Below are 11092 nucleotides of genomic sequence, written 5' to 3' on the forward strand. Positions count from 1 at the left end.
ACTGGAAACAAAGTTCGTGCACCGTAGCTGCAGCTCCTCTCTCCTTCTCACACTACTGCAGACTGGACTCTGTGCACGGACTCCAAAATAATGTCTTCAAATGGTGCATTATGCAGCACAATGTCTTGTATTGCACATGTCTGTTGAAACGAATGATCGGGGAGGTGCCGTGCAGCTTTTATGATATTGCCAGCTGGTAGTGTATGATATATCAGCGTGAATTCTCGCGAGAGCCTGGGTGGCAGGCAAAGGACTGCGTTGCCGTCTCTCTCTCTCTCTCTCTGTCTCTCTCTCTCAACCCGTCACTGGTAGGGAGGCTCACCAGTGTCATAGACTTTCTCCAAGATTCTACGAAATGGCACTGTTTCGGATTCTCTCCTAGTTCAGATTTTCACCTGCTATTAAATCCCGCCATTTTCATAGGAATTCCAAATTCACACCAAAAACCGTGCTCTCGTTCTTCATTATACCCCACACAGAATAAATACTCCTGCGGACAAATCCCAGCTCCTGCTAGACCGGACCCACAGACTCCGCCCACGCTGAGGGACAGATTCGGACCCCCCCCAGATGTTATTACCAGGGTCCACTTCTTCACAACCAAAGAGGCGATATCGGCGATCAGTCGCCAAGGAGAAGAGATCACTTTTCAGAGCACTCCACTTCACATATACCAGGACCTCTCACCACTTACTCTTCAGAAAAGAAGAGCACTCCGACCTCTGGCAGTGTTCCTTCAGGAGCAACAGATCCGTTACAGGTGGCTGTTTCCGACGGCTCTCCAGTTTACATATAAAGGCACCCTACGCCGGATCAGCCACCTGGAAGACGCAGAGAGAATCTTACATCCCGCCTCGCCCCGAGATCCTTCCACGCCAAACCCGGAGAGGACCGAGGACTCTGGACCGCCTCCCTCCCCAAAGCCCAAACGCACATCATGGTCGTCAACCCAGCGGAACAACAGAAAGAGATGAACGAGGACGCTTCCACTGTCCCAGGTACCGTCAGCAACTTCGCCTGGACGCAAGTGCCCTTACCTAAATTAAGACCCGCCACCTTGGCCTCGAACTGAGGAACCTTGAAGGCGGTGGCGGCGGGCCATACCCATGGCTCATACCCACTCCAAGGATACTTTCCAACCTTTGTTCCTTGGAAACCCACAGTACACAATACATGATGGGACAGTTGGCCCTGTTGGCCGAGGGTACGCCCGTGCTTACACGGTCGGTCTACCCTCCAGTTAAAGTTGCGGCCCCCCGTTGGGGACCCGCGTTAAAACCTCAAGTGCAGGATGATATTAAGGGATTCCCCAACAGACATGGCAGCTGAATCACCGGCCCATGACCCCCCCTAACCCAAGAAAAGGAGAGTGAGACCCCAACGGACCCCCAAACGCTTCAGGTCCTCTCCCTGAATGTTAATGGTCTGAACTCCCCTAATAAGCGGAAGGCAATTCTACTGAAACTCCGGGACGAAGACGCAGCAATAGCCATGCTCCAAGAGACTCACTTGCTGCCGGTAGACGTGACCCGGCTTCGCTCCCGGTTATTTCCGCTCCAATTCTTTGCCTCTGGCACAAACAAAAAAGGAGGTACGGCGATCCTCTTCAGGAAAGACTTGAAACCACAGATTCTGGAAACGAAAATCTGCCCAGAAGGCCAATTTACAGCGGTCAAATGCCTCCTAATGGGAGATCTATATATTCTCGTCTCGGTGTACGCCCCTAACACTGGACAATCACACTTCTATGACTCCTTGGGCACATCTCTCGCTGGCTTTGTGGAGGGCCAAACAATAGTCGGTGGGGACTTCAATGGGGTTCCCGACCCCACCAAAGACAGGTCACACCCCCCGACTCCAAGCGACTTCACCCAAGCACTTAGCCTCCTCCGACTCTTCAGGTCCCTGGAGATAATAGACTCATGGCGGGTGTTCCACCCCGACGAAAAAGACTTTTCTTTTTACTCATTCGTCCATCGCACCTTTTCAAGGATCGACCTGTTCCTGATCTCCCCGCAAACTTTCCCTTCAGTCAAAGAAGTCTCCATCGGCACAAGAGCGATAGCCGACCACGCCCCAGTGCTCTTAGAACTCCGGGTTCAAAATCTCAACCGGAAAAACCCACGTAAATGGACGTTGTACGACCCGATCCTTAACGATATGGCTACCAGAGACAAGATCTCAACAGATATAAGAAATTTCTTTAACGAAAATCCAGCCTCGGACACCTCGTTAGCGAACAACTGGGACGCCATGAAGGCAGTAATCAGGGGCTCCCTAATTGCCCAAGGAACGGCCTACCACCGAGACAGGCGTCAGACCCGGACGGCTCTAGAGGACAAACTAAGAGAGGCCGAGGCGCTCCACAAGGAGAAAGGCTGGTCCCCCAAAACGCAATGGATCATTCGTACAGCAAGGAAAAAATTGGAAGCCCACTATGCGCAACAAACCGCCCAACTAATGGCGAAGGCCAAACAGTCATACTACGCGAAGCGTAACAAGGGGAACAAGTTCCTGGTGGCCAAGCTAGCCAAGCGGAGACGCGTCAACACGATCACTGGTCTGCGTGATCCCAACGGGGTCACACTATACTCAGAGCCCGAAAAGCGACGACTCGCAATAGATTATTTGACCCAAATCATGAAGGCAACCCCACGAAACTTATCACAACAGAAGGAATACCTGCAGCAGGCAGCAGTGCCCGTCTCTCCGACACAGCGAGAGACGAACTGGAGGAGCTCATTACAGGGGAGGAAGTTGAGGAAGCCATCAAATCACTTAAAACACGGGCCCCCGGCCCAGACGGCTTTTCAACCAGGTTTTAGAAACTATTCAGAGCACAACTGACCCCCCACCTGGTTACCCTATTCAATTCCTTCAGGGAAATGGGAGCAGTGACCCCATCGATGCAGGAATCAACCACCATCCTCCTGCCCAAACCTGGAAAAGATCCAAGAAGCTTAACGTCCTACAGACCGATCGCACTTTTAAACATCGATGCAAACATATACTCAAAAATTCTAGCAACCCGCTTAAATCGCATCTTGCCGAAGATCATTCACCCTGACCAGGCAGGTTTCATCCTACACCGGACAGCAGGCGACAACATCCGGAGAACCCTGAACCTGGTGGACCTTGCCTCCCGGAACTCCCAAAAACTAGTCTTAGTGACACTCGACACAGCTAAGGCATTTTATAGGGTGGATTGGACATTCATGAGACACACCCTAGGGGCCTTCGGCTTCGGGTCAACTTTCCAAACGATGGTTCTAGCCAACTATAATAGCCCTAAAACTAGCCTGAGAATCAACGGACACAGCTCGGCCCCAATCCCCCTATCATGCGGAACCCGGCAAGGCTGTCCACTGTCACCCTTGCTTTTCGCACTCACCATGGAGCCCTTTGCACAAAAGATCAGGCGAAACGACCAAATCAAGGGCATACAAAGTGGCCTCACGCATCACAAAATCGCCCTATACACGGACGACATTCTGCTCACATTCTCGGAGACCCACTCATCTCTAAAACACGCGATACGAGAAATCGCCTGCTACGGGGAGGTTTCAGGCCTCACCATAAACTTCGATAAATCATCAGCCCTGGGCATCGGCCTCACCCCAGCAGAACGGGAACTACTGACTAAGATGTGCCCGATAACATGGGAAAAAAGAGCCATCCCCTACCTAGGGGTCCACATCCCGGCTGACCCAAGAGACACATACAAAGCCAATTTCCCCCGACTCTTTAAAGAATTGGAAGGAGACTTGAAACGCTGGGAGACCCAAGAAATCTCACTGCTCGGGCGCATCACTGCATGCAAGATGAACCTCCTTCCGAGTTTCCTATACGCCTGTGCCTCCCTACCAGTAGCGATCCCCACACCAACTCTTCGAGGGATCCAGAGGAAAATGCTGAACTTTATTTGGAAAGGTAAGAAAGCGAGAATCCCTCTCAGAACTATGCTGGGGAGCTCCAAATTGGGAGGATTGGGGGTCCCAGACTTGTAGGCCTACAGAGTGGCAGCTCAATTGGCACAGGTCCAGGCATGGCAAAATACAACAAACTGCCCTAGATGGGTAGAGTTGGAACAATCACAAGTGCCCCTACCCTTACGATTTCTACCACACATCCCGCCCCCCCTCAGGACACAATGGGGAGATCTCCTGCTATCAACCAAACACACACTTAGCTCCTGGGACTGGGCGCTAAAACGAAAGGGAGTGCCAAGAGGACTGAGCCCACGCTCCCCGGTCTTCCATAATCCAACGTTCGCACCTGGAACGAATCCTCACAATTTTCGTAACTGGATTAAGGGCGGGCTGGAGACCATAGACCAGCTGTATATAGGGGGGAGACCTCTCACATTCGCCCAATGCAAGGAGAAATTCCAACTCCAGGAAAGGGACAGATTCACCTACATTCAGTTACGCCGCTGGTGCTCACACCCCCAAACTCTGCAAGCAGCGACGCGCCCTCCTACTGCCCTAGAACTCACTCTGGGAGACCTTCCAACCCGTGGCAGAATATCCACCCTATACAGGCGCTTTCTAAGTGACTTCCTGACCACAAAGACCCGCTGCATGGCCCAATGGGAGGCGGACCTAGGTCATCCAATAGAGGATCAAACCTGGGTGGACATATTGACCAGAACACACACCTCATCCACCTGCATTACCAATAGGGAATGTGCGTACAAGATCACGCTGCGGTGGTACTATCCGCCCCTCCGACTTCACCATATGAACCCCCAGGTGGATCATTCTTGTTGGAGAGGATGCGGCCACCCAGGCTCCTTCTTCCACATGTGGTGGGCTTGCCCAAAGATCCAACAATTCTGGAAATCATGCCTGGGGTCCATCACACGAAAGGTCCATCACACGAATTACCGGAACAACGATTCCCCTGGAACCAAAACCAGTCTTGCTGGGAGCTCCAATCCCCAAGATCTACCCGCGCTCTGGGACCAGATCGAAACTACTATCTCACTGCCTACTAGCAGGGAAAACGGTGGTGGCCTGAGCTTGGAAAACCCCGGAAGGCCCTCACATAGCCCAATGGTGGACTAAACTTTGGAACATTCTGGTAGCGGAGAAGGTGACGGCAGCACAAGCGGGAACTCTCCATCGTTTCCAGAATGTTTGGGCCCCAGTGCTGAAATACGACCAACGCTTCCCCGCACTGACATATAAACATATCCGGGCCCGCTGGATCCTTAAAAATCAAGAGATCCCTGAGGAAGATACATAGACGCTGAGGCGCAAACTGGACAGCCTAGGAGGGAAGATTCCGCCTACAATGCCTAAGGGACAAAGGGACCAAAGGGAGGAGGGAGGGAGGAAACTCAGGGGGAGATAAAGGACTGGGGATCAACATGCCTAAATAATCACTGCTTATAACGTTTGTAATTGTCATCCTGCCTTGATTTAAAATAAACAAAGTTAACAAAAAAAAAGAAAAGATTTAAGCTTGGTGGTAAACGTGCAGCCCAAACAGTTGCCGCAAGGATAGTGTCCTTGCAGTGGTCGCAGGGTTCTTTGTCCCATGTGTCTCGGGTCTGGTTGAAAAAGGGAATGTACCAGGTATTCCTTAATATTTTTCCCTCGTTTATATGTGAAACAGGGGAGCGGATCATCAGGTAAGTTGAGACGGGCTATGTGCCAATGATGAATAATGATTCTCTTCATCTGTGACGTGTGGGTGCCATGTGTAACTACACAGGTAAGGCGGTCGTCTCTACTGGTATTTGTTGTGCCAGATGGTTGTAGTAAGGTTTCCCTATTGGTATTTAATGCTCTTTTGGCTGCTCGGTCTAGGAGTCGTTTGGAATATCCCCTTGTCCTTAGTCTGGTGGATAAAGCAGTAGAGTGTTTCTTGAAGTCTTCCTTAGATGTACAATTTCTATGGATCCATAGGAATTGTCCATAGGGCAAGTTATCTTTTGTGTGGTTCGGGTGGTTGCTAATATGGTATAACAAAGTGTTTCTGTCTGTGGGCTTCTGGTGCAAGTCACATTCAAGGACTTCATCCTTATGTCAAATTATCCGGTCCAAAAATGATACTTGTGTGGTACTGTGTTCAATTGTGAACTGAATATCTGGATTGCATGTGTTAAGCCACTCCCAGAATTCCAAAAGATGGTTCAGTTGTCCCGTCCATATAAAGATCACATCGTCAATGTACCTGTACCAATGACTGATTTGGTCATGCCAGGCATTGAGTTGGGAGAACACATGTTGTTCTTCGAATTTGGCCATGTATAATATTGCCATGCTGGGGGCAAAGGCAGCCCCCACAGCCGTCCCCTTAATTTGTAAGTAGGTTTGACCGGCAAATGTGACGTTGAGCGATGGACATAAGTTCCAAAATAAAATTGGTGGGAACCCGGTGTTGTAAGGGATTATTGGTGAGCCATTCACGTAGGCATTCAATGGCAGCTTCCTGTGATATATTAGAATACAGGGCCTTGATGTCCATAGTGACCAAATCTGTGTTAGCGGGTCAAAAGGCTTGTCCTCCAAGATGGTTGTAGTATGCATTGTGTCCCTTAGGTATGTGGTGGTTTTCATACTTAAGGGTTGTAGAAAGGTATCTTTCTAAAATTTGCTAAGAGGCTCTAGGATTGAGCCACACCCTGACACTATTGGTCTGTCTGGTGGGTTCTGGGGGTCCTTATTTATTTTAGGCAAAGCATAGAAAACAGGAAGTTATACCCCCTGTCTTGGTGAGAAAATCTGCTTCTTTGTGAGTTATCCAATCATGTTGTACTGCAAAGTGTACGGCTTCCATAATCTCTTGTTCCAAATCTTTTGTGGGATCCTTATGGAGGACGGAGTAACATTCCCTGTCATCCAGTAGTGCAAGTGCCATGGCTTTGTAATGAGTAGTAGACAAATCAACTACTGCATCCCCCTTATCCGCCGGTTTAATGATTATGCCCTTGTTGTTCTGTAGCTGTGTTAGGGCTTGTTTCTTCTTCCAAGTGAGATTGTGGTTCAACTACATCTTCCTAGTCTTCAATTATGCTAGGTTGTGTAAGACACATTTTTTTCAAATGTTGGGAGTTTCGGTGGCACTTGATTATCCGAGGGAATAAAGGTGGAGGGTTTGTGCAGACCTGTGTCTGCTTCCTGATCATCCAGCTCCTGCGGGTGTTCTTTGAAAAAGGTTCAGAGTCTAACCTTACGCAGGAAGGTACGAATTTCCATCTCTGAGTCGTACCAGTTTGCCTGCTTCGTTGGGACGAAGGAGATGCCTTTGATCAAAACAGATATTTGTGCATCTGTGATATCAAACTTAGCTAGGTTAAAAACGGGTATAGTTGGAGCCTCTGTGTTGGATGTTAATATCTCGGTCTCCGGCGGCATGGCCGGGGGCTGGATCTCCCTCCTCTGGGCGGTGGGCCCCACTGTGGGTTGCCCCATTGGGGGTTGCCAAACCCACCTCCTCCTAAAAAAGGAAAGAACTGGGGTGGTGGATAGGGATAATTTGTCTGAGGTTCGCTTAGCTGCTGTCTTAATCGGTCGTCTGAGGATGATCCACTGCTGGACCCAGAGAACGTGACCCCTCTCTGTAGATTTTTCTGTTTTCTAAGTGGAAATGAACCTAAGGGATCTCCCTGGTTTTGATTTGGGATGTAGTTATCTGAAATATAGGGGTAAACCACATCTAATTGGAAATCTTTTATGTCCTTTTGTAGTTTCTTGGTTTTTCTGGCAAGTGTTGCCGATTTAAAGTCCTCAAATTGTTTGTTCAAATCTACTAAAAGATATTTGGCACCTGTGATAGTGGTGCTGTTTTGGAATTGAGTCTCTTCTGTGTCTAGCTCTTTCTGCATCTGTTGGCTCTTTCTTTGGGCTGTCGTGCTCGTTAAGACCATTAGGTCTCGGCTACATTTAGTAGCGATAAAACTGAAGTTTGTTATGTACTCTTTATCGTCCAGAAATAAACAGGGCGTGTTTCTTACTATGAGCCCGTGGGGTATAATACATGCCCTGAGATATTCCCATAGGAAGTGGGCATGTAACTCAGCGCGAAAGGTTTTCTTTTTTAAACGCAGGATGCTGTCCCCGGCATTCGTAGAGCCTGTAGGGGGTTTATTTCCTAGTGGGTCGAAGAATGATGGGCCTCATAATGTATCCTGTATTTGTTGTTCTGTGAAGTTGAGCGTAGCATTCTCGGCGATCCCCAGAATGTGTCAGGTTTCCAAAAATAGAGCCCAAAATGGGTGTTTTCATGGAGTTAGTATTTGTTGTATAGAGGGTATGTTTAAAGCACTCAAGATTTTAGAGGAACCAACAGCAGCCTCAACCTCTCCGGCTCCTATTAATGCCTTCTCTTCATTCCCCTGTATATTACAGGGCTCCTCTTCCGTCACAGGGATATGATGCAAACCACTAGTCCCCACATTCGCCAATTCTGGCACTTCACCGAGCTGTCCATAGATTTATGCCGGTTGTTAAGAATAGTTCTAGGCAATATTTCAGAGATGGGCAACGGTGCGAGAGCCGAGTGGATCACCATCCCCGACCTCAATGTGCATTGTGCACTACTTTCAGGGCAAAAAAAGTTAGCACAGAAAGTTCCTCTATAATTTCACCCGCAGAGCTGACTCAATGGTAAACCACCCACAGCCGTCAGCCCTGCAAAAGAGGATATCAATAGCAGTCCAACAGACGTAACCGTAGATATCACTGTCGTATACGATACCCACAGGGAGACTGATTCAAAGGCCAGAAGCCCACAGTCATCAGTGCCCAGAAGTAATCTCAAGAAGGAAGAGCAGATCACTGTGGCCTGCAGTCATTGCAGTCTGCATGGACTGCACAGGCTGCCACTCACACACCACTCTGTGGTATGGAAGGGATTAGAAGCACCTCCTCTTAGGTTCACAGCAACTGTAGAGAGAGTTGCTTCTCCTGGCATTGTTCTCCACAGACTGCCACTCACACGGCACTCCGCCTTTGACCCTCTCTCTTCCGAAATGGACTGACTAGGGGGATCTGGTGCTTTGTGTGGTGGTTCAGCGTACCTGCCCCAATGGTGGCATCAGGGGGCAGCATAGGGCATCACTGCTCAAAACATTGTTCCAAGCATCTAATAAGCAGGCAGCAGAGGAAGCATGCCCATGCATCCAGGTGGTAGCAGATACAACCAGCTCCAGCAGCCATATGGCATCAGAGGCAAAAGACTCCAACAGCTGAGTGGTGGCAAAAGTAGGTTCACTGATCCAGAACAGCCATTCCCATTTCACACACCAGTCGACATCCTTCATGGAAGATGACAACTCCACAGGCACATGCATTGCAGACTCCACAAAGCACAAACACAACCCAGTCACATGGACGTCTCGGATACACCCAAAGGGAGCATTCAACCATGCTATATGTGCCACCTGTGCACTTGCAACAATCAACATATCCCAACACGACCAGCAATCAAGCTATACCACACACGACCCCCCCCTGACATGCTCAATTACTGTCTGATGTCAAGCCACATGGACACTGGGGCCACGACAACTAAATGCAACGCACCTTCACCCACACGCATAGCCATGCAATGAGTCATAGGGCTGCCACCATAAACACCTGACGCATTGCCACATTACCTTCACATGCACCTTTCAACTGCCAATGGCAGCACCAGTACATTCATGGGGGTCAGTCATACATGGACGATGACGGTGCGTTTGACGTGCAATGGGAAGATGCGTGAGGGCCACACACATGCCAAGATACATCAACATGTTCCAACAGTAATGTCACTTATTTGCACACATCGTTTCTATGTCACAAACTGACACGTCTTCTTTTCTTTCCACTTTGCAGATGTGACTACAGAGGAAGGAGTTTGTGTGGATTGCTCCGATAGCAGTGAGGAGGGAGTGCAACACATGGCTGTCCAGAGAGTGACTACTGAGGAGGCCTAGGAGGAGGAGGGCTGGGGGAACCTATCTCCCCAAAGAGGAGGACCGCCATGCTGAATCCGTATCAGGACACGGGTGTGTGGGCCGCTGGATTGCCTGCACTTCTGCAATGCCAGGGGTGCTGGCTGAGGACAGCATGCCCCTCATGCAAGTGGAGGAATTCGATGAGTACAGCAGCAGAAGAAGACTATACTCACGTCAATGCACCATGCCTCACCCATGCAGAACCCAAGTACCTCTCTTCGAGCCACTGGTGCCGGCATACCCCACCCATCATCAGGGGTGCAGCTCTATGTATTTCTTCAGCAACCGTGGTTGATGGTCGAGATAGTGGCCAAGGTAGGGCACAACATTACGCAGGAACTCGCAGGCATGCCCATCCTTCTTGATGTCATTAACAATACTGGCAAAGAAATACAGTGAGAGATTTTCAGGCTGGACAGCGCCATGCAGACCATGACACACCTGGTAGTGTAAGGAAGATTTGATAGCTGACGGCAATGCACGACCAGGAGAGGAGGAGGCCCGGGATGGTGGATAAGTCCATGCAGGCGACTGGCACCCCGCTCATATGCCATAGTCTGTTTGCAGGCAAACCATTTGCCAGAGTGCCACTCAACCTGGAAGCAGCCAAGCCATTAGGGAGGAGGACTCACAGGCATTCCAGGCTGAGCCACAGGCCAAACGGTGACCCGGGAGGCCCAGAAAGCAGCCCCCGATTCCCACCTCGGACTCACCTCATTCCTCTCATATGACACATCCTCCTCCTCCTCATCCCACCCCGCTACCTGCCACACGTGCCACCAAATCCTGAATCACCCCCCAGCAACACACCATCACACACACCCCTACACATCCCCCCAATGCCACATGTGCAGCACCACGCACACTTGCACGTATCAACTGTTTGTACAGAAGTGAATAAATATTGACATCACTACTACTTGTCTGTCGTGAGTTGCAAGATGCAGAGACATGAAATGGCTGGGGGAGGGGAGGAAAGTTGTAACTGTGCATGGTGAGTCCTGCTGAGAGACACATTGTGAACATGTGAAAATGTTGTCACATCCATGACCTACAATTCACATACAACATCAATACATACATAGACCTGCACCAAGGCAACAGTCCATGTACTTCTTGTTACAGCAGTTGGCATGCGTCCAT

The 11092-nt window shown here is 49.7% G+C and overlaps 1 long non-coding RNA gene across 1 annotated transcript in view; it reads left to right on the plus strand.

Annotated features, from left to right (window-relative positions):
* LOC138582232 (uncharacterized) overlaps nucleotides 1-10865 on the plus strand; it is an 89903-nt gene extending 79038 nt beyond the window's left edge. The window contains exon 2 of the long non-coding RNA XR_011304988.1: nucleotides 9828-10865. This is a non-coding gene — a long non-coding RNA (uncharacterized lncRNA). The remainder of the gene's footprint in view (nucleotides 1-9827) is intronic.
* The last annotated feature ends 227 nt before the right edge of the window (nucleotides 10866-11092 follow it).

The sequence above is a fragment of the Ambystoma mexicanum genome, chromosome 3q, assembly GCF_040938575.1.
Source record: "Ambystoma mexicanum isolate Mex_15411 chromosome 3q, UKY_AmexF1_1, whole genome shotgun sequence".
Lineage (NCBI taxonomy): Eukaryota > Metazoa > Chordata > Amphibia > Caudata > Ambystomatidae > Ambystoma > Ambystoma mexicanum.